This window comes from Magnolia sinica, chromosome 14 (genome assembly GCF_029962835.1).
Source record: "Magnolia sinica isolate HGM2019 chromosome 14, MsV1, whole genome shotgun sequence".
Taxonomy (NCBI): Eukaryota; Viridiplantae; Streptophyta; class Magnoliopsida; order Magnoliales; family Magnoliaceae; genus Magnolia; species Magnolia sinica.
The window spans coordinates 65,012,699-65,040,466 of NC_080586.1; the positions used below are offsets into that span (position 1 = coordinate 65,012,699).

At 41.9% G+C, this 27,768-nt stretch overlaps 1 protein-coding gene across 5 annotated transcripts in view; it reads right to left on the minus strand.

Moving 5' to 3' along the window:
• Window positions 1-27,768, minus strand: part of LOC131225983 (alpha-N-acetylglucosaminidase) — a 164,364-nt gene that overhangs the window by 100,968 nt on the left and 35,628 nt on the right. The window lies entirely within an intron of this gene.

The following is a 27,768-nucleotide window of genomic DNA, read 5'->3' on the forward strand; positions in this document are numbered from 1 at the left end:
AGAGTCTTTTGCGCATCACATTCATTCATGGAATCAAGAAATCAAGCAGAAGATCACTACTAGTAATGAACATTACAAATTTTCTTCAGACCAGCATAAATGTTTCAAGGAATTCAATGTAAGGGACTCTGTGATGGTCCGCATCAAGCCCGAGCAGTATCTTCTGGGGACCATTCGTAAGTTACACGCGCGTAGCGCTGGACCCTTCAAAATTATAAAATTAAATGGTCTCAATGTGTATGTGGCAAATCTTTCACCCTCCATGGGAATTAGTTCCACATTCAATGTAGAGGATCTACTTGCATTTCAAGGGGCCATTGATGCATTGTCCAGCCTTTCGCCTAACCATCCTGATTCCCCAAACCTTTCCCTTGATCCATGGCCCCCTCCCGACCCTTCTTCCCAGCCTCTACGTCCCATACCTACACGTCCTGAACCATTTTTCCAGCCTCTACCTCCCATACTTACCCTTCCCGACACATTTTTCCAACCTCTACGTCCCATACCTACCCATCACGAACCATTTTCCAAGCCTCTACCTCCCATACCTACTCTTCCCGACCTTTCTTTCCAACTTCTACCTCCCATACCTAGCCTTCACACACCCGGAGAGGAAATATAGGATATCCTAGACCATCAAATAGTTTCAACGTCGGACAACGGGTTTCAGACATACCTGGTTAAATGGAAGTCACACCCAGCTTCAGACAGCACGTGGCTCACTGAGGAGGAGCTTCAAAGACTTGATCCTGACATCCTGGAGCGGTTCAGGAGTTTTATTTCTCCAGCGGCGAAATCTTCGCAACGGGGGAAAATTGATGGGGACATCATGCGCACACGTGCATGCATGCCGCCCCCCTACGCACGTACGCAAGGAGAGGGAGGGCCCCACCGTCGATCTAGCTTGATGACGACGTCCCGGGAGGGCCTCCTAGTTAGAAGACGGAGTTTTAGTTCATTAGAGTGGGCCTGATAATCAAGTAAAGCCCATCATGGGATCTCATGATCGGGCCCCACTAGTCGGATTAATTTCATATTTTAGGTTTTGATTATTTATGTTTTTTAGAATATCATGAACGCTTTAGATTTCTTTGATTAGTTTTTATTTTGGTTCACTTCATCGCCAAGTAATAGGTTGCGCACATGGCGCGAGTTTTGGGGTATAGAGTTTTCTTATAAATAGGCACCCCTTGTAGTTCTTTTGATTCATTGAAGTTTAATAAAAATTCCTGCAAATTTTTTCCTACTCTCTGAATTTCTGAGTTGTGGAAAAATTCAAGTGGGTGCGAAGCCCTCCCTTTTTGAAAGGCCAACTACTGTGGTGCGAAGCCACATCTATCCTCATTTGACCCTACCCTTTTCCGTCCATATCTCTCACTTTCTATAGCCATCCTCGCCTCGAATCCATCAGTTTTGCAGCAGATCTTCTCCCTACAGCCAGTTTCCAGAATCTAGCCCTGTAGGAGGGCTGGAACTTCGGCGGAGCATCGCGCACAACCCATAGCTCGGATCACCCTGAAACTTCCCACCCCTGGCCGACCAGGGCCAAGGAATCGGTTTCCGGGTGCGGGACCCGCTCGCACGTGTGGCTAGGCTAGTGCGCACGTGCGCCAGGCCTTGGCCCGCTGACCATATGCGGGAATTGTCTTCCGGTTCAGGTTTTCTCTTATTTTATCCTCTCATGCCTATTTTCATAAACCCTAACCATAGATTGCATTATCCTTAATTTATTTGCCCATTTCCTCACCCTAAGGTTCCTTGAGTTGAAATTAGTGAATCCCTTGGATTAGGGACTGATTACTGTGCATGTGTGGATGATTATTTCTTATCTTTGAGTATCGTTTGGTTCATAATTTTTATTGATCCCCGACTTCTGGAAGGGATGCATTTATTAGATAATTTTTATTGATCCAACCCTAACATGTGTAGGCCTGGACTCGCATAGATTCCCCTTAATTGAATGTTTGGACTTTCATGTGGGATATGAAATTTCTGTAATTGTTTCTGAACTAACGTGATCTTAAGCCTGAAATCTCGCACATCATATTTGAATTTCATGTCCCGCATCAATTATTGCTTTGACAGTCCCTCATCTCCCTCCCTCCCTTCCTCCTCTCACGATTGTAATCCTTCATCTCTATCCATCATCCCTACTATAACTTCACACAATATAAAGGAGAGAGGATTGATTGAGCTCACTCATCACTCAACTTCGACATGGTATGAGAGCCCTTTTTGGGCTTAAATATCAAGTGCCTTCTCCATCACTCCTTCCCTTAAAACTTTTTTTTTTTGGTTCCCTTCACTCTCCTTTCTTGCTTTCTTCTCTCTCCTTGTTTTGTTCTTTCATTCGTCTGGCCATGTTGGGTCCATTGGGTGGCTTGATAGGACCACAAGATCGAGGCCCTATGCATAATGGTTGCAACAAATATCATGTCCTATTTTTGTCACCAATCCTGTAAGGATCATTACTGACAACAGGACACACAGGCTGCACCACCATCTCCAATAAACCCCACAAAGACCACTAATGATGGCAACAGAGGATAGCTAGATCCCACCATCGGCACCAACAGACAACACAGGGACCAGCAATTACGGCAAAAGGATTGCACACCGCAAAGCAGTAGCAGACCTCATGGGGGCCATAGGCATTGATGTCAGGCCTTGACAGCCCCCTCTTGTTGATCAGCAAAAATCAAGTGGACCCCCTTATCTAATTTAGTATGCCAAACAGGCCCTACCAATCATGCAACAACCCCAACTAGGCCCACAAGACATCCACCGGGCCCAGTTGGTCCTGCTGACACATTCGACAGGCCCACAATGAATGTTTAATAAGGCCCAGTCAGACCCACTAGCACAGCCAGCAAGGCCCATCAGTCGTTTAACAGACCCAATCAGGCCCACCAGTCATCCAACTAGGCTCGGCTCAGCCCACCACTCATTCAACAGGTCCAGTCGGGCCAACCAAAAGTTCAAGAAGTCCCAACTGGGCAACCAGTCGACCAGCAGACCACCCGACACACCAGATAGAACAGTTAATCATCCTAGACTAGCCAAATTATTCTACATAGAGTAGGCAGCTTTAGATTTTTATTTCTTGCTGCAATCAAGGATTTTTATTTTTATTGTTTTATTGCAAAACAAAAATCTCAACTCCCACTTGAGAATAGTCACCATGACCATCGAAGCCTATTGATTACCACCATTTAATTAGATAGAAGATAACATCTAGAGTGTTCTTAGTTTGCCAAAATGTACACTGGAAGCAAAGGGAAACTGGGTTATATAACTAGGAACAAAAAAGAGCCCGCTACAAACAATACATCCCATGATGATTGGGAAAGCAACAATCTAACTATCATGCCATGGCTCCTTTTTTTTATGCAACCCAACATCATTCAGGTACCATTGTCTTTAAGAACTGCAAAGGAAACCTGTGATACAGATGCAAGAACCAACTCCCAGCACGATGATATGGCACAACAAGTTTATCAGTTACAATGAGGAAAAAACTAACACGAAATAGAGGGAAACACTTGTAGAAGAATATTTTGCTTATCTCAGACAAAAGCCGGAAAGGGTTGACTGTACTTGCAGGATCCTTCTAACTATGCGTCGCTCCCATTTCAAATCCCCACTTTGGATTCTTGCTCCCACTCCCACTTCCTATCTATTTATACTTGTATACATTTTGAAAGAGATGCTTCACCGCTCCCACACTAGAATTTGTTGCCACTTCGCTTCACGCTTTGTGTGACTATAAGTTTGACTATAGTAGCCATTGGCAAGCAACCCTAAGAGACAAAAAAAAAAAAAAGCCGAACAATGGAGGCTTTTGGAGCCATTGGTATGAATTTGCCCCGACTACGAGTTGCAATGAGTGCAGGCCCTTCGAGAGAATCTATGCGTTTCTTAGAGCCTGTGATGCAGGACAATTAACCACTTGCTCTAAAAGCTCGAACTGATAGAGCATGGCGAATCAATCCCTTTATCTCATAGCCCAGGCCCCACATTCCATGAGTTAGGTCCTCGGCCGAACCCCCCCTCATGGGCCCCACTTCACATCGGTTCCGCTTCACATGAGCCACCCGCCTCACACGGGTCACCCACCTCGAGTGTGCCCCTGCATCCCACAGGCCACCCCACTCGAGCCTAGTGTGAAAATGCCCCTGCATTAATCACCCCCGGTGAGAAGTCTAGAACACGAGACCTCCCACTCTAATATCACTTTGATGCAAGACAATTAACCACTTTCTCTAAAAGCTCAAACTGATAGAGCATGGCGAATCAATCCCTTTATCTCATAGCCCAGGCCCCACATCGCATGGGTTAGGACCTCGGCCGAACCTCCCTCGTGGGCCCCACTTCACATGGGTTTTGCTTGACACAAGTGGGGCCCGCCTCACACAGGCCGCCCCACCCCGAGCGTGCCCCTACATCTCACAGGCCACCGCACTCGAGCCCAGTGTGAAAATGCCCTTGCATTAGCCTGTGTATAAACTCTATTCGAGGAGAAGCACATAGAAAGCAACAAAAGCCAATCACAAATGAATTAGAACCATCTGCTCTAGTGACAAATAACAAACCTCCTTATAAATCCAATGGAGCAGGGAACCCAAAGGGGACAAGCTGAAGCACAATTGCTCCATGTCAAAGGATACTGTTGGGATTGCATCCTCATTTACGCCCCAAACCAAAAAATAATAATAATAAATCGTTGTTAATATTGCTACGATAGAGGGAGAGATATCTCATAATCTTGGGGGCTTCACCATCAGACCCAATGATGATGCTAAAATTATCAGCGATTTACAATAACAACTGGCTGCCTTCAAGCGTCATCAAGTTCATCTCCCACATCTAGTAATGCGCATCTACAACTGCCCAAGTATTGTCCTTACACATATTGGATCATAGACTTAGGTGCCTCCGACCATACGAAAGAAAAGAAATATGGTTTTCTTTCCTATTCCCGTATCTCTATTCTCTATAGAATAAAAATAAGCAAATGGGTCTTACTCTAATGCTACAGGGAAGGGGTATATCAGTTTACTCCTGTCTGTAATCTGTTGACCATGTTCTATCCGTTCTATCAAATTTGTTATAAGTGAGTTCTCTTACAAAATGGTCGAATTGTATTGCCTACATATTTCCCGTCTGTGTTATTTTGTGTTATTTGGGACTGGGAAATGAGGAAGCAGATTGCTGGTGGTTGTCAAGACAACTGATTATACTTGCTAGAGACTGAAAAGCAAGTCTCCATATTTGTTACTGAATTGTCCAAAGATAATAAGGAAGAAGTATGGCATGCTTGTTTGGGTTATTTACCTTTAAATTCTCCTCAATAATTGTTTCCAAATAAATTTATTTACAGCTGTAAGTTTCAATGTGAGACATGTCAGTCATCTACACATGGTTGAGCTTCATTTCCACCAAGTAACAACAAGAGTGCTACTTGCTTCTCTATTATTCATTTTGATGTGCGGGGAGACCTACCCCAGTGACATGTGTTGTTATATGCAGTGTTTGAAATATTGGTATCACATTATGTATCACACTCTTGAGATATGGATGCGTATCGGTTATCGCATGGGATATATCGGTTGTATCGTGTAATGAATCGTTGTTGTTGGAAACATAGGGAAACATTGGGAAATTGGTTGGATTTTTCAATGGAACTCTGATGATTGTTAAAAATAAGATATCAATACACATTTACAAATCAAAACATTATAAAAAATAAGTACACATAATAGGTTTTCTTTGTATAAGATCCTAATCTATATGCGCTATGTAATTGAATTGATGCAGGTATATTCAAAGTCTATTCATATAATTTATAAATGTAAGAAGACGTGTGGAAACACAAGCAATACATTCAAAATCAAAAGAAGAATCACTAGATCAGGTTACATACATGTTTATTTTATATTTGGACACAAAGATTGCAACTGATATGTGAGAAATTGAGAATTTTTTATTTTTTATTTTTTTTTCAATTTTCCACAACTCGGCCCATCTCCTCGAAATCTCAAAATCGAACTCTCAATCCATGATTTTTCATACAAAACATGGAAAATTAACAATTTGACACTAATTTAACATGATTTACATAAGGAGAAAAAAAAAAAGGAACGAAAATCGAAAATGTTCACCCAATCGAACATGTGGGATATATCGCACTACTCGTGCGTTTTGTATCGCACATGTGGGATACAAGATATATTGTTGGATATATCGGCCAATATCGTCAATACTTAAAACACCGTGTGGAACTAGCAAAAAAATGATCAATTTCGCAGGCAAATGGTGGACCATGAACGAGAGTGACTGCAGGACATTGCAGCAACTAGCTATCCATGTGCTCGCACAGATGATGTCCTCATTTCTATGTGAGAAACATTAGAGCACCTCTCTCATTCACACGAACAAGTAGAACAAATTTAGTTATGAGAGGCTTCAAAAGCTACTTTTTTGCCACTACAAGATGAGGCTACAAGAGAGGTTGTTGTGTGCAAAAGATTGAAGAAAAGCAAAGGACTTGTTGGATTTAATAATGATCGGTCATCATGCATATCGCAACGAAGATACAGAGAACCTACTTTACGAGCGGATAAAGTCAGATGATTTGGATCGAGCATATGGACAACTAGAGCTACATATAGAAGAGGAGCAGCATCACAGGGTGTTGACATTGACGCTCATGTAGCAGCATCACAGGGTGTTGGATCGAGCATATGAGGAATGAATAAAGCACCCAATAGCAGCCACTATCTCACGGGACACATCGTAGCCACAATATCCGACACTAACAGCGAAAGTATGGAAGGTGACAGGCCAGGTGATGATGATGACGATGGTGATGATGGTGGCAGTGGCAATGGGGATGGTAGCGACATTAATGTACATGGCGAGAGTGAGACTCAGCCTCCAAGTCAGAGGCCACTTAGCACTGCAAAGAAGCATTTTGAGCATGCCACCTAGGAAGAAGACCATGGTTCTTGCCCTCGTCTCTGTCTTATCCAAATAAGGCTTACACTCATCGTTGCCATAATAAGCAACAGGTGAGTGGTGAAGAAGACTCCTTAGCACAGACATGGGGTCCTTGGACGTTGTTGGTGGGAAAAGAAGCTATAGTTTTGTGCCACAAATATAGTATGGATATGGATCATATGGTGACTATGGACCTCATGGATATGTAACGAGTGACTGATATAGTTATAACACAGTCTTTTAACTATTGGCAGGAGTACACTTCCACAAACGGAAGGGATATCCACAATATGGCTATGGGCAAATGCATTCAGAAATTTTATATATACCCACCACATATCCAATTGTAGATCCATATCAACAGCAGAAAATTACAATTACACAATACCCACAGATACGTGTATTGATCCAGTTTCGAGAGGATAAGCACTAGCATGTCATATGTCAATCGAGGGACCACACTCTCAAAACATGGATCCCATTCAATCATGTATTATACTTAGGTTGTCTATTTTAGGAATGGAATTATTCTCCTTCATTATCCCATTCAATCATGTAATATACTTAGGTTGTCTATTTTAGAAATGGAATTATTCTCCTTCATTATCTCATTCAATCTTGTAATATAATTGGGTTGTTTATTTTAGGAATAGAATTATTCTTCTTCATTGTCCCTTAAATCAGAGATTGTAATCACCCAAAATTATGGGTCAACATATACCATGTATAGCATTCTATAATCTATTTAAGAGGATGGAATCTCACAACGAGGATGTAACGTCTCGGAAAAATCCGTACAAAGGCCCGAGTACCACCTCAGGCAGAAATCACACAGGACCAAATCCTTTAGAAATTAGGCGAGAATTAACTAGTGCTAAACTAGATTATCTGTGAAATTAGCACTAATCACTTTTAATACGATCTGCAAGACCCAAAACTCGTAGAATCATTGACGCTACCTTACCCTGAAATCTAGAATCAATCTCTAAACCCGGGTGCTCTCGGGAGCACATCGAAACTCCGTATCGGACCTAGACCGCACGTCGAAAGTCCGATAACTACGAAACTATACGAATGTGACCGCCTTGTTGGACTTGACAACCATCCCGGAAATCAAGTCCTAATAGTATCCAGAAACGCACAACTTGAGCCCGGAGCGAAGTGTGTGAGAAACGCGAATACCTTTAAGAAATAAATCCAAACTTAAGTAAACTGAGTCGTTCACTTGCAGGTCCAAATATAAGGATTCAGACCGTCAGAATCTGACCCAATTACACCCTCGGATCAGGGGAAATGTCCAACACATGTCAGTGCACTGGTGACTCTGATCGAGTACCGGTGACCGTCGAACTGAAACTGGTCCGCCACGATCGATCTGTAAATCTGATCAGACCGAAAACTCAGCTTGACCTAGATCCAATGTCAAGGAGCTTAAGTCCGACCGCACGTAGAAAAGGGGCCTCCAGAAGTGCTCCGTTGAGCCGGAACAGCTGACTATTTGGCTATAACCTAAGTATATCATGGCCCTGAGGCCATTCTCATCAGTTATGGGCCTATATAAGCCCCTTAAACCCCCTCTCTCTCATTCCATACGAATTTGGAAAACCCTAAGAGAGAGAGGAGAGAAAAGAGAAGGAAAGAGAGAGAAAGTGAGAGAGTGAGTTGGCGATTCTTCCTGAGATTCTTCCCGCCGCTCCACGTGCTTAACCACGATTTCTGTATCGCTATTCCAGCGATTCCGATTCCGTTCTTAGGTAAGAAAAGCCTAACCCTAATCTGTTTTAAGGTTTCAAATAGTGTAAGTGATGAAATAGCCAACATATTTCATACTGTAGGTTGCCGTTGTGCCGTAGACAAAAACTCGGTATACAAACTGAGTTCGATACTTGTTTACCGGCGAAAGGTGCGGACTATAAGTGTTTAGGTTATGGTTTTCAAGACTTTCAATGTCAGTTAATGATTTATGACTGACTTGATTGCTATCACATTCTCAGAAACGATGTTTCACGCACTTTACACATATAGCAAAATCCATGTGTTTGTTAATATGCTGGAATGAATATGGAATTATGATTCGTGCTTGCCATGCTTATTGATTGTAAATGCATGATCATTGTATACGTGGCATCTTCTTTGCGAAAGGATTTGCTATAATATGTGTTTTAACTAAGTTACTACATGTATGTTATATGTGTAGTTTAAGTGTTTGATGAAATGCCTGAATGTGAAAATACTTGTTTAAGTATATGTAATGAGGGTGTTGGGATAGGATTCTCAATCCCTTTAACTATGATTATAGTATCCTTTACATAAACCTATCCTACTATTATGTGCGTTATGGATGAAATATCTATGTATGATACTAGTATGTATTTGTTAAATTACGCAAGTACGATTTATATCTGATTTCTATTGTCACATGCTGTATTGGATTACTATATGTGAATGCTATCTTTGGAATGTGATTGGGGCTACGATGTAGTCCAAGTAATCGGTAATGGTTTACGATAGGTGGTCGTACTACTTAGCCACGACAGACAAGCCCGATGAATCCGAGTCGTAAGCTGTTAGTCGACAGTGGTTAGGCCACGCGGAGTGCTTACGCGCTCCATGTCGATCGGCTCGACGTATGCTCGTACCAGTCGAGCTCATCGAGTAACCCGATTGACCCGATGTATGTTCACCATGTATGGACGCTACTGCTTGAACCTACGGTACCAAACTCACCAATAGAAATCCTGTTAACCTTGGTACCTCGATCCGCTAAGACTCATGAGCTGGGCATGGTGGTATGGGACACCGTGGTCGAGCTGTCGGCCTACGCTGGGGTGATGAGCCTCCCCGTAGTGACCAGTGAGCAACCCAAACTCGTGAGCCGAATACGGTGGTATGGGACACTGTATTTGAGCTATCGGCCTACGTCTAGGTGACGAGCCATTCGTAGTGACCTCGAGCATACTCTAAGACTGCACTGAGGTGACGAGTCTCGCCGTAGTAAACAAGAGTATAAACCAGGCATGCATCGAGGTGACGAGCCCTTTGTAGCGACCTGTAACCGCAACATCGTATGAGATTAGCTAGGACTTACGACCCTAGAATGGATCATTGTCTGGGAAATGATATAAGGGAGGTACCTTAGTTTCCCAATCCTGTTGTATGAAAAGGCCTAATAAGAACTTGGAAATCACGCTCATGCACTGCATTGCATGTGCCGTTTGGCGTTGGGTAGAGCACTGAGAAAGTGACTAACATGCCACGACCGTGAGATGAAGATCGCAGAGGGAGTGCATGCAAGGGCATGCATCATTATTACATACCATTCTTGCATTAATCACAGTACTTAGGGATGTTTGATTGTATTGCTTTATCATTACTGCTTGACTGAATTGACAGCATGTTAACCTTTGCTTTATGGCTCCACTGAGTTGATCACTCACTCCCACGTTACGGGACGGTGTTTTAAACACCAACCAAACCCTATTGTAGTTTCAGATGATGGCGCAGCCTGCGAGGCGGAGCCGGACTTTGAGGATGATGAGGAGGCATTCTCATATATGCAGTATTCTGGCGGGTTTCTATAGACCGTTCTGATCGATGGGGCTTTAGGGCTTATACTTGTAGTGGACCATCACTTTTTGATATTTTGTATTTTGAAACAATACTTGTAACTATTTGACCTAGCAATGCGTTCATACTATGGGGACCTACAATGGTTTATACATTTTATACACTTATCGCAGTCTTCCACTTGCGTAAATTCAACTATCCCTGGAGTATGATTTGCTGATTTAGCTTATTCTCATTCATGTTTTATGCACTAACATGGACAACATTAAATCATCATTATCTATGTTGCATAAGTGATGCGTTGGAACTCGGGAGTTGGGTACCTACTCGACCCCCGATTTTCAGGGCGTTACAGAGGACCACCCCGAATTGAATCAAAACTTGATTTCAAGATCTCAACAATTCAGATTTCCGTAGAAATATCATGGTATCAAAGCCACGGTGCTCTCTTTGAAGTTCGCGCAATTTCTTTACGATCGGAGACTTCTTGTCTTCAATTTATGGACTTCACTGTCTTGTCATTCCCATGAACTTTTTTTATTTGCTGCAATACAAGAAAGTTGCAACATCTTCTCTCAGTTCGTACAAAACGAGTCTGCGATCTTCCAAGCAACGTCAAAAGTTAATCTCAGTTCATGACAACCTAAATATTCAGAACATTCAGAAGATTTTTAGCATTTTTTGCTCATTAGAGATCCGATTCATTCTTGGTTGTCAATCATAGAAATGGAGAAGCTTGAGGTATTTTTGGTTCGATTTACTGGCAAAAATTATACACCTTAGGCTTTCAAATTTCAAGTATACCCTTCAAGGAATTGTGGGGGCATGTCTCCGAATCTGATCCGCTGCCTACAGAGGATGAGAAAAAGATATCCTCCTGGCATACTCAGGATGTTAAAATCATATCCTAGATTCTTGAATCAGTAGATCCTTAATTCATTTTGCATCTCAAACCCTACAAAACCGCAAAGGACGTGGTAACTTTTAAAAAAGGTATATCATCAAGGAAATTTTACACGTCAATTCCAATTAGAATTAGAAATTGCTCAATATCATCAAGGAACTTTGTCCATTCAAGAATATTATTTAGGCTTTCTTAATTTATGGGCAGAATATGATGAGATTAAATATGCAAATGTATCCGATGTCGTTATGGTTGAAATACAAGGATTTCAAGCAACTAGTCACCGGGACCAATTTTTTTATGAAACTACGTTCTGAATATGAGACTGTTCGGTCTAATATAATGAGTAGGATTCCATCTACATCCCTAGATGAATGCCTGAATGAACTTCTTTGTGAGAAATAACAGCAATTGACGAAAGTACATTTGGAGCAGAAAACTATAGAAAGTATTGTTAATGTTACTTGCGCTGCTCAAAGAAAACCTTCTCCTCGTGATATGAGTATCGTGCAATGTTACAGTTGTATTAAAAAAAAATGGTCATTATGCCTCCTAGTGTCAACAAAAATTTTGTACTTACTGCAAAGGAACTAATCGGATGAGGACATTCGAGCACCATACCAAAGGAGGAGAGCTGAACCAATCTCCTTATGGTTAGACTGTCATTACATGGGGCCACTTGGCCCAATTCACATTCCTAGCCATGTTGAAGACCGTGCATGTTAATGCATCTTTGAAGACCCTACACTAGGAAGATGCACGTGACTGCATATAGGAGCTTGAAAGACACATCGGACCATTGGATTGGGTGGACATGATGATCGGACCGTTGGATCATCATCATCAAACATCTTGATCATGGATCCCCACGAGCCACGAAATAGTTTAGTTGTTTAGATTATTTAAATGCTTCGTTATATTTAGATTATTTATATGCTTCGTTATATTTGGTATAACTTATATTGGTGTTGACATTGGGGAGTTAGGAACAATTTTTAATTTATTAAGCATCTTTATGTTGAGAATCTTATCTAAGAGCGTCTTTTTTTAAAAGGTCTTTTCTAAGACTATAAAAGAGAAAGATGGGTGTGTGAAGCCCTAATGCCATTATTTTGAATAAAAAGCTGTGTTTTTCTTCTTCATGTGACTTGAAGAATACTCAATGTGATTTGGAGCATGGGTGTGGTGTAATTTCATTCCACATTCAACGGAGGTGCGAGGCTTCCATCTATCTCCTTCTTTCTTCATTTCTATCCAAAAGAGGTATTTTCCCAAAAACTTCATCTCTCTTCTTCCATTCCTATCCAAGACCATCCAAATTATGTTTTTCTTTAACTTTTCATCATCCAACTTCAACCCCAACCAAAATCAACCATTGAGGACCCAAAAACCCTAGCCAACGACCCACACGTGCGACCCCCTAAGCTGACCATATGGACAACCGCCCAATCATTTAATTTCCCCTCGTTTCCCCCATCAAAACCCCTTGATTCCCCATCCATAACTGATGAAGGACGGTCTAAACAAGAATGCATGTGTGAGCACAAAAATGATCCAGCGAAATAAACTAAGTAAATCAATTGAAATATTCACATTACACATCATAGTAAAGATAATAATAAAGGAAACATGCAATGGTTGCAGACCATCATCAAAATATTGCGGTACCGTATTCAAATCATGCGTGGATTGGATCCAGCGATGGATGGGACCTCCTGATCTTGCATGGTTTCTATCCAACAATCAATGCAGCTTCTCTAGTCCAGGAAATCAAAGGATTTCTGGAATAGGGACGGCTAGAAAATCTAAGAGGGTTGGGATCAATTCTCAGAATTTCAGGGTCAATAGCAACCAAAAAAAAGAAGACAAGGCATAGGAAAAGAAGAAGGTTGGAGGGCTAGAAATAGAAGTTAAAAGAAAAAAAAAAAAATAGATTAGAAGAAGAGAAGAACTTACCACAGAGAGAAAGGGGAAGAAGGCACCAAGCTTTCATTAAAAAAATATTATCCGGTTTAGGGTAGAAAGCACCCTATTTATAAAATTCGGATTTAAAAGAAAATGACCAAACTACCCCTATAACAAAAGGAAAAAAAAAATTACAATATGCGAGATTTCAGGCTTAAGATCACGTTAGTTCAGAAACAATTCCACAAATTCCATATCCCACATGAAAGTCCAAACATTCAATTAAGGGGAATCTATGCGGGTCCAGGCCTACACATGATAGAGCTGGATCAATAAAAATTATGAACCAAACGATACTCAAAGATAAGAAATAATCATCCACACATGCATAGTAATCAGTCATTAATCCAAGGGATTCACCAATTTTAAATCAAGGAACCCTAGGGTAAGAAAAAGGGCATAAATTTGGAGATTTGAGTAATTTAGGGTTAGGTTTAGGGATTTTGGGTGCAAGCGGAGTGAAAGAGAGGAGACACGAACCAGAGAAATACCGCACGTGTGGACAACAACAATGGCCCAGGCGCACATGTGTGTGATCTCGGCCGCACGTGTGGGGCCCACTATTCAGAAAAAGTCCACCTTGGCCCTGGTCGGCCAGGGATGGACTCCAAAACCCCCAAATCTCAGCTCGATCTGATGTACGGTTTATGCGTGGTGCTCCGCCGAAATTTCAGCCCTCCTGTAGGGCCAAATTCTAAAATTCTGCTGTGGGGAGAAGAATTGCTGCAATAGATTGATTCGAAGTGTAGATGATAGGGTGAGATGAGAAGATGAGTAGTAGAAATGGCGATGGATGGAGGTGAATCGGGATAGATGTGGCTTCGCACCACGGTAGTTAACCCTTCGATGAAGGGAGGGCTTCGCACCTAATTAGGCTTCACAACTCGGAGAGAGGAAAACACAGAATTTTTATTAATCTTCAATCAATTAAAAAAAAAGCTACAAGGGGTGCCTATTTATAAGAAAACCCTATACCGCAAAACTCGCGCCATATGCGCAACCTATTACTTGGCGATGAAGTAAACCAAAATAAAAAATAATCAAAGAAATCTAAAGCGTCCATGATGTTCTAAATAACATTAATAAGCAAAACCTAAAATATGAAATCAATCTGACTAGTGGGCCACGATCATGAGATCCCATGATGGGCTTTTCTTGACTAACGAGCCCACTCTTTTGAATCAAAACTTCGTCTTTTAGGTAGGAGGCCCTCCCTGGACATCGTCATCGATCCAGATTTATGATGGGGCCCTCCTGGTGTGCGTGCATAGGGGGCGGCATGAGTGCGCATGATGTCCCCACCAATTCTCCCCGGCTGCGAAGATTTCGCCACTGGCGAAATAAAATTCCTGAACCGCTCCAGGATGTCAGGATCAAGTCTCTGAAGCTTCTCCTCAGTGAGCCACGTGCTGTCTAAAGCTGGGCGTGACTTCCATTTAACCAGGTACTTCTGAAACCTGCCGTCCGACGTTGAAACTATCTGATGGTCCAGGATATCTTCCATTTCCTTTTTGGGTGTGTAAAGGTTAGGTATAGGAGGTAGAGGCTGGGAAAATGGGTCGGGAAGGATAGGTATGGGAGATAGAGGCTGGGAAGATGGGTCGGGACGGGTAGCTATGGGAGGTAGAAGCTGGAAAAATGGGTTGGGAAGGGTAAGTATGAGACGTAGAGGCTGGAAAAATGGGTAGGGACGGGTAGGTATGGGAGGTAGAGGCTGGAAAAATGAGTCGAGACGGGTAGGTATGAGACGTATAGGCTGGGAAAATGGGTCGGGAAGGGTAGGTATAGGAGGTAGAGGCTGGGAAGAAAGGTCAGCAAGAGTGGGTATGAGAGGTAGAGGCTGGGAAAATGGGTCGGGAAGGGGCCATGGTTCAAGGGATAAATATGGGGAATGAGGATGGGTAGGCGAAGGGCTGGACAAAGTATTAGTGGTCCCCTGAATAGTAACTAGATCCTCCACGTTGAATGTGGAACTAATTCCCATAGAAGGTGAAAGATCTACCTCATACGCATTGAGACCGTTTCATTTTATAATTCTGAAGGGTCCAGCGCTACGTGCGTGTAACTTACGAATGGCCCCCGGAGGGTACCGTTCGGGCCAAATGCGAACTATCACAAAGTCCCCATTATTGAATTCTTTGAAACGTTTATATTGGTTTGTAGAAAATTTGTAACGTTCATTACTAGTAGTGATCTTCTGCCTGATTTCTTGATGCCATGAATGAATGTGATACGCAAAAGACTCCGCAGGCTTTGACACCCTTTGGGACAGTGTCAGGGTTTAGAAAACTAAGTTCTAAAATAATTCGAATAAGGGGATAACAGAAAATTTCAGCAGCTTATGTCAGGGTTTATGGATCTCTAAACAGCCATATATGACGAGAATTGATGCGTAATGGACATAAACAACCAAACCCTAAACATGTAATGAATTCCCCTACAAGAACCCTAGGCTCTGATACCAAATTTGATGCAGGACATGAAAATTAAATATGATATATGAGATTTCAAGCTTAAGATCACGTTAGTTCAGAAACAATTACACAAATTTCATATCCCACATGAAAGTCCAAACATTCAATTAAGGGGAATCTATGCGGGTCCAGGCCTACACATGATAGGGCTGGATCAATAAAAATTATGAACCAAACGATACTCAAAGATAAGAAATAATCATCCACATGCATAGTAATCGGTCCTTAATCCAAGGGATTCACCAATTTCAAATTAAGGAACCCTAGGGTAAGAAAAAGGGGCATAAAATTGGATATTTGAGTAATTTAGGATTAAGTTTAGGGATTTTGGGTGAAAGCGGAGTGAAAGAGAGGAGAGAGACGAACCAGAGAAGTACCGCACGCGTAGACAACAACAATGGCCCAGACGCACATGCGTGTGATCTCGGCCGCACGTGTGTGGGCCCACTATTCAGAAAAAGGCCACCTTGGCCCTGGTCTGCCAGGGATGGACTCCAAAACCCCCAAATCTAAGCTCGATCCGATGTACGGTTTGTGTGTGGTGCTCCGTCAAAGCTTCAGCCCTCCTATAGGGCCAGATTCTGAAATTCTGCTGTGGGGAGGATAATTGCTGCAATAGATTGATTCGAAGTGTAGATGATGGGGTGAGATGAGAAGATGAGTAGTAGAGATGGAGATAGATAAGGGTGAATCGAGATAGATGTGTCTTCGCACCACGGTAGTTAACCCTTCGATGAAGGGAGGGCTTCGCACCCAATTAGGCTTCACAACTCGGAGAGTAGGAAAATGCAAAATTTTTATTAATCTTCAATCAATTTTTAAAAAAAAAGCTACAAGGGGTGCCTATTTATAAGAAAACCCTATACCCCAAAACTCGTGCCATGTGCGCAACCTATTACTTGGCGACGAAGTAAACCAAAATAAAAAATAATCAAAGAAATCTAAAGCGTCCATGATGTTCTAAATAACATTAATAAGCAAAACCTAAAATATGAAATCAATCTAACTAGTGGGCCACAATCATGAGATCCCATGATGAGCTTTTCTTGACCAACGGGCCCACTCTTTTGAATCAAAACTTCGTCTTTTAGGTAAGAGGCCCTCCCTGGACGTCATCATCGATCCAGATCGACAGTGGGGCCCTCCTAGCGTACATGCATAGTGGGGCGGTGTGAGTGTGCGTGATGTCCCCATCACACGTTCTACATTGCCCTAAAATTTTGGCGACATCTCACTTGAGACTTGGCCAGTAGAAACGATCCTCTACGAAGGCAATAGTCTTATCGCGGCCAAAGTGGCCCGCTATCCCTCCCGAATGAAGCTCCTAGAGGAGGAATTCACGGAGGGACGTATGGGGAATACATAAACGATTTCCTTTAAAAAGGAATCCATCTCTCAAAACAAAATCCCCTGCACTTTGCTGATCACTCAAGAGTGACGTATAGGTACCCCCAAAATCTGGACATGTGGGGTACTCATCTCTGAGTTGCTCAAAGCCAACAACTCCTAAACTCAAAGAATTGAGCAATGCCACTTTACGGCTAAGGGCATCGGCTGGTTTCATGTTGTACCATAAAGGCCGTCACCTAGAGGTAACGGTGGCAACCGTTACACGTTACGGGGTCGTAACGGCCGTAACTGCCGTTATGGAAAAAAAAAAAAAGGACCCATAATTGTTGTTAACGGCACGTTACATTCCCTATAAAGGCCATAATAGCCTCGTAATGGTCTATTACGGGACATATATAGGTTTTCATACTTTTTAATCAACATTATGAGGGCAGATACAGGTTTTTCGGGGGGTTTTTCAATAAATGAAAATAAAAATAAAAAAGAGAGACTGTAACGGCCGTTACGGGGCCGTAACAGCCGTTATGCCCCGTATCGTGAAGGTACCGTTACTGAACACCTTGGCCAGTTTATTCTCTACTCTGGCCTTGTGTTTCAAGACAAACAAATACTCTTAAAGGAACACAACTCACTTAGTATGCCTTGGGTTAAGTTTCTTCTGGGAGTGAAGATAACGTAAGGCCTCGTGATCAGAGAATAAGACAAATTCCTGCAGTAGGAGGTAGTGGCGCCAATGTCTCAAAGACTGCACTACCGTATAGAATTCCTTATCATAGGTAAGAGTATTTTTGTTTTGCCTCATTCAGTTTCTCACTGAAATAGGCAACAGGATGACCCCCTTGACTCAGGACTCCACCTATACCAACACCAGATGCATCACATGCAACTTCAAAGACTTTAGAAAAGTCAGGAAGGTGCATGACGAGAGCTTCGACCATCTTGCCCTTAATTTCTTTGAAAGCCTTAACTGCAGCTTTCGACCACACAAATTCTCCCTTCTTCATACACTCTGTAATGGGAGCCATAATCGTGCTAAAACTCTTGATGAACCGACGATAGAATGTGGTTAAGCCATGGAAGCTTTGCACTTCATGGATGTTCCTCGGTTCAGGCCAATCAAGTATAGCCTTGACTTTCTTTGGGTCTGCACGCATCCCTTCTGCAGACACTATAAACCCTAAGAACACAACTTGACTGGACATGAACGAACATTTTTTAAGGGTAGCGTATAATTTCTCCGCCCTAAGGACGCTACAGACCAACTTCAAATGTTCAAGGTGTGATTCTCTAGTGGTGTTATAGATCAGGATATCGTCGAAGTACACTACTAAGAATTTCCCCATGAACGGTCTCAAGACCTGGGTCATCACCTGCATGAAAGTGGTGGGAGAGTTAGTCAAGACAAAAGGCATGACCAACCACTCGTATAGCCCATCCTTCGTCTTGAAGGTTGTCTTCCATTCATCACCGGAGCGTATACGGATTTGGTGATACCCACTCTTGAGATCTATTTTGGAGAAAATGGTGGATTTAGCCATCATGTCTAACATGTCATCAAGCCTAGGTATGGGAAACCTATACTTGACTGTGATTTTGTTGATGACTATAATGTCCACACACATGCGCCAAGTGTCGTCTTTCTTAGGTGTCAGTAAAGCGAGTATGGCACACGAGCTCATGCTCTCCTGGATGAAACCCTTTCACAGGAACTCATCTGCCTGCTTCTTCTACTCTGCATGCTCTGCAGAATTCATCCTATAGTGAGGAAGGTTTGGTGGAATCAACCCAGGGACAAGATCAATGCCATGCTAAATATCCCTCATGAGTGGCAACTCATCCGGCAAATCCTCAGGGAATACATCTCTATACTCCTCTAAGACCGGGTCTACCTCAGGGGGTAACCCTACTGGTACCTCTAGTGTAGCCTCTTTGGCCACTAAGGCATATACCGTAGAATCCTCCTCAGTCTCTCTTTTAAACTCTTTAGCTGTGATGATGTGGAGAGACTTGGGTGTGGATTTCCTCACTTCTTTAGGCTCACTAGCCTTCTCACCTTTCTTTTGTGTAGTGTTTTGTGGTGGCATAGGATTAATTTTGATCTTCTTGCCGTTATGCATAAAGGTACACACATTAGAACAACCGTAGATTGTGACATCATTATCAAATAGCCACAATCTACCTAGGATGAGTGACCTACATCCATGGGCAACACATCACACCATAGGGACTCCTTATAAGACCCAAACTCGATGGGTACAAGACATTGATGGGTGACAAAAAGGGAAGTCTTGTCTACCCATGAGACTTTGTACGGGTCAGGATGAGGAGTGGCCTCTAACTTTAGACGGCCTAAGGTACTAGTGGAAATTACATTCTGGCAACTCCCATTGTCCACTATCGCCTTACAATTTTTCTCGCCACACTTGGCAATCGTGTAGAAGATAGTGTTGTGATGCCAGTCAACACTACTTCTAGCCTGGGCTAGCACACACCTGACAACTGCTAGTGTGGCATCATCACCACTCAATAATCCTACGAACTGATATTCTTCGACTTCAGAGTCACCCTAATCATACTCGTTATCCTGGGAATCGCCTATAACCAAATCTTTTCCTTTGCTCTTAGTGGGACACTGAGTTGCAAAATGGCCAATATTTCCACATTCGTAACATCACACATTCTGTCCTCCACTTGGACCGGCACCAAGGACGCCTTTTCCCTTGTTGTCCCTAGGCCTAGGCGGAACATTCGCCTGTGCCCTGGGGTCTGGGTTGATTACCAATGTTGGGTCTAGTTCCCTGAGAACCAGTCCTAACATTAGTCTTGGGAATCGAACCGTCTTGTGACACGAGTCTTCAGATACTACTTTAATTCCTGCACCACTTGGTACATATCATCCAAATCTGTCACGGGAGCTCACGCTGAAGATCCGATCGAAGGCCCGTCTTGAAACGCGTGAGCGTTACTAGAGAGTCTTCCTCAATGTCACACCGCATCATAAATTCCTCAAATTTTATGATGTATTCCGTGACAGGCATGGATCCTTGGCGTAAAGATTGTCATTGTTCCATGAGCTTCTAGCGATAAGAGAGAGGGAGGTACTTCTCTCTTAGCAAAGTTTTCGTCTCACTCCATTGGGTAACGGGAGCTCCTCCCACCCGTTCAATCCTATGCTCATTATTGGTTCAATACATCTTCGCTTGCCCCACAAGCTTCATTTTGGCAAACCGCACTTGTCGGTTCTCTGACATCTCATGCCACTCAAAATAGTGGTCTATGTCAGCTAACCAATCAAGGAATGCGTTAGGGTCAAAGCGACCATCAAAGCTCGGGGCATCAATCCTGACATTCTTCATGGCCCTCTCATCAAGATCAAAGCGGTCCTGATAAGCCCGTTCTCTACCCACATGCCCGCCATTGGTGGGGGTTTGTCTTGGAGCTGGCCCCTCACCAACACCACCTGCCTGCGACTGTATATCTCCCCCAACAGTGGGGTTCTCCCTTTGGGATGCCTCTAATCGCTCTAGTCTAGCCTCGGCGGCAGTCGGTTTTCGTTCGATATTTTTGTTGCATGTCTCTATGGCAGTTATCTTTTGGAGTAATTGAGAGAGGTGGTCACTTAATTGCTCATTACTCATGATGGGGTGTTGGCCAGAACCCTTACCACTTCTAGTGGGCATACAACAAAAACTCGAACTCGATTTTCCAAAACTCGAACTCGATTTCCCTAAACTCGACTCCAAGGTTTGAACAGACCTCAATATGAATGTATGATCCTATTTCTATATGATGTATGAATGCTGTAGATTTTCATATTTAACTAGAATGAAAACACAAATCTGGAAATTCAGATTTATATCTCACGGGACTATGAATCTGAAAAATCAGGTTCGCAATTTCTGTGGGACGTAGATCTAGAATTATCTAGACAAACCTAAATGAGAAAACGGATGATCCTAGGTTCAGATAACTCGATCTAAAAGCTCTGATACCAAATTTGATGCAGGACGGTCTAAACTAGAATGCATATGTGAGCACAAAAATGATCCAGCGAAATAAACTAAGCAAATCAATTGAAATATTCACATTCCACATCATGGTAAAGATAATAATAAAGGGAACATGCAATGGTTGCAGACCATCATCACAATCCTGCGGTACCGTACTCAAATCATACGTGAATTGGATCCAACAAGGGATGGGACCTCCCAATCTTGCATGGTTTCAATCCAACAATCAATGCAAGTTCTCTAGTCCAGGAAATCAAAGGATTTCTAGAAGAGGGACGGCTAGAAAATCTAAGAGGGTTGGGATCAATTCTCAAAATTTCAAGGTCAATTGCAACCAAAAAAAAAAAAAAGACGAGGCCTAGGAAGAGAAGAAGTTTAGAAGGATACAAATAGAAGTTAGAAGAAGAGAAGAGATTAGGAGGAGAAGAATTTACCATAGAGAGAAAGGGGAAGGAGGCACCAAGCTTTCATTAAAGAAATATTATCCGGTTTAAGATAGAAAGCACCCTATTTATAAAATTCGGATTTAAATGAAAATGACCAAACTACCCCTATAACAAAAGGAAAAAACAAAAAAAAAAAAGTGAAAACAAAGCTTTCTAAAAAAAAATCATGTGTGCCAGATCAGTCTTCTAACTCATCCTACACATGTGCCCTCCTAATGTGGGGCCTTCAATTAATCCAGGACAGATGTAAGGTCTTCAAAATCATCCTTAGTTTTGCAATTAACCAGATCTTCAAAATCATCATTTAGTTGTGCAATTAACCATATCTTCAAAATCATCCTTGGTTGTGCCATGAACCATCATCGAGCCATAAAGATGTATTCGTCGGCAGCCTTCGTCTTTGATAAACTTTGAAGGGTCCAATGTCCGCATCAATAACCCTACCCTAAACCCTAGATCCCCAATTTTCTATTTTCCCCAATTTCTAAAAACCCTAATTCCAAAATCCCCAATTTCTATAAACCATAATTTTCCAATTTTCAGATTTTCCCCTTCCTAACCCTAATCATAAAATGTACAAATATGTCCCTTGAGTGTGGAACGTGCCTATGCTAAATTGGAAGTTCTATCCTTACATCGGACCTAGTTTTAATTGATTTACGTGATTTCTTAGCATGCAGGCATGTGATTTAGGTTAAATCAGATTTTATTTCCTATTGTTGACTCTTAATTACTTGGTGCGTTAGCATCTTCTGTTAATTGAATTACTTCGTGGACACTTTCATAATCTCCACGTTGCATGCTAGCATTAAATCATGTGTCCTGCATCATGGTCATATCATTACTGAATGTCGTAAACGACCTCAGAATCGAACTAATCCAAATCGGTTCCTCGTGCCTATAACTACAACAACTAACACATCTCTTTATCCATAGATTCGAAGGTTCATGGAGGAAGACAGAATGAATAAAGAAAAATTCTTACGAATGGATCGTTTGAATGATGAACAAGTATCTATGCATTCGCTCACAAAAAATGGGATGCGATTTCATCTGCTTCGACTACTACTTCCTCCTCATCTAGTACACAGCCTGGCTCATCTACTTCTCTAACCCGCTAAATAGTCCAGCAAATTATTCTAAATGCCTTTTCTGCACTTGGTGTCTTAGGTAAAACCAGAAAACCTCATGTTTGGTATCTTGACTCCGGAGCATCAAATCACATGATATTCACATTTAAAAATCTTTCCAATATCAAAAAATACACTAGCAATCTCCAAGTTCAAACCACAGATGGAGACAGTCTTCCAATTACCGCGATTGGTGATGTTCTTGGCTGAGTCCCATTGACAAATGTTTATCTCTCCTCACTTGACCACCAATTTACTTTCTGTTGGCCAACTTGTTGACAATAATTGCAATATCTTATTTTCACCTTCGAGTTATGTGATACAGGTTTGGATGTCTCGGAAAGTGATCGCGAAGGGCCCCAAATGAAGACGTCTCTTTCTTATTTGCCTTTCTGCACTTCTTCAACATAAACCAAAAAATGATTTGTTTTGTTTCTGTTCGGAATAATTGCCAATTGTGGCACAATAGGCTTGGACATCTAAATTCCAAAACTTTATCGATGTTGTTCAATTATGGATTGATGAATAGATCTGTTGGTGTGAAAATTTATGTTTCTTTTGATTACAGTACTTGTAAGTTTGGGAATGGTAAGACCCTTTTCATTTCCTACATCCACGACAATAAGTTCAAAATGTTTTTATTTAATACATACTGATGTATGGGGAATTGCTCCTGTTATCTTTCATGCCCATTACAAGTATTTTGTGACCTTTATTGATGATTTTAGTTGTTTTACTTGGGTTTACTTCTTGCATTCGAAGTCCAAAGTTTTTCATGCATTTAAGATGTTTTTAGTCTATGTCAAAAATCATTTTCTACCTGCATTAAAATTCTCCATTGGGGGGGGAGGCGCTATGTTTCAGCAGAATTTCAAACATTTTTAAAACAAAGGGGGATCTCTCAACAAACATGTTCGCATACCCCCAGGCCCTAACAAAACGGCATCACTGAAAGAAAAAATAGACTGCTTCTTGATGTAACTCGGTCTCTTTTACTTACATCTTTTGTTCCTACACGGTTTTGATGTGGGGCACTTGCAACTATTGTTCATCTTATAAATTGGTTACCCTCCTCTGTCAACAATCAAACCCCGCATTTCCACCTGTACAACACACCCCCATCGTATGATCATCATCATACTTTTGGTTGTCTATTTTGTTCATTTACCTTCTTCTGAACGCCCCAAACTCACCGCTCAGTCTTCCAAATGTGCATTCCTTGGATATGAACTCCACCAGAAAGGATTCACTTGCTATGATCCTCAAATTCGTTGTATCCGGATTTCTAGAAATGTTTTTTTTGGAATCAGTATTTTTTTCAACTACACTTGAGCATCCTGATTCTATGTCTACTGTCTCCTTGCCTGGTTTTTCCAATGACACAACATTTACTCGGTTTCACCTTAATTTTGAGTATCAAAGGCGGAGGAAAGACAACTACAAGACAGGTCCCTCAAGATATCTTGTTTGCATCTGACCCAAGTCAACCTCCCTTTTTGTGTCGCTCCTTGCGACTATCTAAGCCACCTAACCGATATGGTTTTACCCATACTACCTTGATGTTTACACTGTCTTCTACTCCCCACTCCTACTCACAAGCTGTGCAGCACGAATGATTGAGACGGGTCATGCAGGATGAATTGCATGCTCTTAAAAAGAATCACGCCTGGGATTTGTACAAGGTCCCACATCTATCAAACCGATTGGATGCAAGTGGGTTTATTCTATTAAACTCAAACCTAATGGATCTTTGGACCATTATAAAGCTTGTCTTGTGGCTTGAAGAAATTGATAGGAGTACGAGATTGACGATGAAGAAACATTTGCACTAGTGGCAAAAATGAATATCGTTCGTATTATTCTCGCCATTGCCGCATCACAGTCCTGGCTGTTACACCATATGGATGTCAAAAACGCTTCTCTTTATGATGACCTTTAGGAGGAGGTCTATATGCGCTAACCCCAAGGAGTACACTCTACTTCTCAATCAAATTGTGTGTCGATTTCAGCGTTCCCTTCATGGTCTCAAACAAGCTCCACGTGCTTGGTTTGAGAAATTCAGAAGCTCTCTTCGTGACATTGGTTTTACTCAGAGTACTTATGATGCATCTCTATTCCTCCATCAAACTTCTACTGGCCTTACTGCTCTCCTTGTCTACATTGATGATATTCTCATCACTAGTACTGATTCCAACATGATAAAGCATCTTCAAGTTTCCCCTCCTTGCATCATTTCATATGAAGGATTTGGGCCCACTCACTAACTTCCTTGAACTGGAGGTTCATCAATCTTCTAGAAGATTGTTTCTCAATCAACAGAAATATACTAAGGATCTCCTTGAACTTGCCAATCTTCAGCATTCTACTAAAGTTGACACACATCTTGAATTAAATCTTAAGTTGAGCAAAGATGATGGTGATCTTCTCCCTGATCCTACTTTATATCGACGACTTGTTGCAAGTTTAATTTATTTAACTATCACAAGCCCTGATATATCTTATGATGTCAACTTGTTGAGTCAATTTATGAGTGCTCCTCGGCATCTTCACTTGGCAGCGGTCAAACGCCTCATTCAATAGCTTCTTGGCATAACTCAAAGGGGTTTATACTTTCCCACAACTAATGATATTACCCTACATGCATACTATGATGCTGATTGAGTTGGTTGCCCCGACACACACCGATCAACCACTAGCTGGTGCATGTACCTTGCCAAGGCATTAATCTTCTGGAAATGTAAGAAGTAGGATTGGGTATCAAAATTAGTGTTGTACATTGAGCCAAGTCGAGTCGAGGTGGGCCAAGCTTGGCTTGACTCATCCATGCACTCCTCGAGCTCACCCTCAAGCTTACCATTGGAGCTCGGCTTGTTTGCCACACCTTTCGAGGCGAGCTAGTGGATCGAGTTGAGGCGAGCTTACCTCGAGTCGAGTCGAGCCTGCTCCCAACACCCACACCTAACCCGACCCGACCCAACACCCACACCTGACCCAACCCAGCAGGCCAACACCCACACCCGACCCAACCCAGCAGGCCAGCACCCACACCCGACCCAACCCAGCAGGTCGATCCAACCCCCAAATCAAATATTCAAAACCTCAAATATCAATTTTGGTATTTGGGGTTTTCAATTACATAAATTTAAAATATATATATATATATATATATATATATATATATAAGATTAGATTTAAATAAAGGTACCTTGCTATTGAGAGAGCGAGAGAGAGCTCGAGCAAGTGGCCAAGTGTGGGCCATACGGCTGGGATGAGTCAAGCAGACGCTGAGTGGCCGAGGAGAGAGAGAGAGAGAGAGAGAGAGAGAGAGAGAGAGAGAGATTAACTGTGGAGCTCGGGCGCAAGAGAGAGGAGCTCGGGCGCGGCGGGTTGGGTAATGAAAGGAAAGAAAGGGATGGATGGGTGGTAGGGTTTTAAGTCTTTAACTTTTATTATTTTAAATATAATATATATATATATATTCGAGTCGAGCCAAGCTCAAGCTTCGATCCGAGCCGAATCAAGCTCCACTCTGCTTAACCTCGGCTCGTTTTCAAAACGAGTTGGGTCATATGAAGCTTGGCTCACCTCAAGTCGTCGTTCAAGCCAAGTCAAGTCGAGCTAGATCGAGCTAAGCCGAGCGAGCTTTTCGAGCTAGCTTGGCTCATGTATAGGCCTAATCAAAATCTTCTACAGAAGCAGAGTATTGAGTTATGTCCTCTGCTTGTTCTAAAATCATTTGGCCCCGTAGACTTCTAGCTGATCTAGGCTTTGTTCAACCCCATCCTACACCTCTACGTGTTGATAATACCAGTGTCGTTAAAATTGCAGAGGATCCGGTGTTTTATGAGCGTACAAAACACATCAAATTTGATTGTCACTTCATTCGTGATGAATATGAGTGTTGGGTCATCAGCATCCCTCATGTCTCCACCAACCTTCAAATCTCTTATATCTTCATGAAAGGACTGCCTCGACCACGCCATTAGTTCCTCCTGTCCAAATTGATGTTGTTTGATTCTCCGGCATCAATTTGAGGGCGGTGTCAATCAAGGGACCACACTCTCAAAACGTGGATCCTATTCAATCATGTACTGTACTTAGGTTGTCTATTTTAGGAAAGTAATTATTCTACATCATTATCCCATTCAATCATGTACTATACTTAGATTGTTTATTTCAGGAATAGAATTATTCTCCTTCATTATCCCTTAAATCAGGGATTGTTATCACCCAAAATTATGGGTCACAATATACCATATATAGCATTATGTAATCTATTTAAGAGGATGGAATTTCAAAATGAGGACCACCCCGAATTGAATCAAAACTTGATTTCAAGATCTCAACAATTCATATTTCTATAGAAATATCATCAAAGTATCTTCACTAGTATCATTCTACCATGACCTAGGCATAGTATTATCGGCTTGTGGAGGAGTAGTACTATGGCCAACCCCATCAAGATGGAGATGATGACTTTGAGCCACCACACAATTCTATGCAGGTCCAAGGCATAGCCACACACATCACAGGTATATTTCTAGTTTTCTACTTCTTTTATTTTGAATGAATTGCTTGTGTTTTCATACATGTCTTCTTAGATTTATAAATGATATAAATTGATTTTGAATATAGTTGCATCACTTCTGTCAAACAACGCATAGATTAAGACTTTATACAAAGGAAACCCATTATGTGCACTTTTTTAATGATCTTTTGAGTTCTAAGTGGGTATTGATGTCTTTTTTAACATCCCCTAAAGTTTCATTAGAAGCTTCGACCAATGTCCTAATGTTTCCCCAGATTTCCCAAAAACAACAATACATTTACATAATACATCCGATATTTCTCATGCAATAAAAGATATGTTTCCGTATCCAAAGGGTGTGATACATCTGTCGATACTGATACAGAAAACATTGA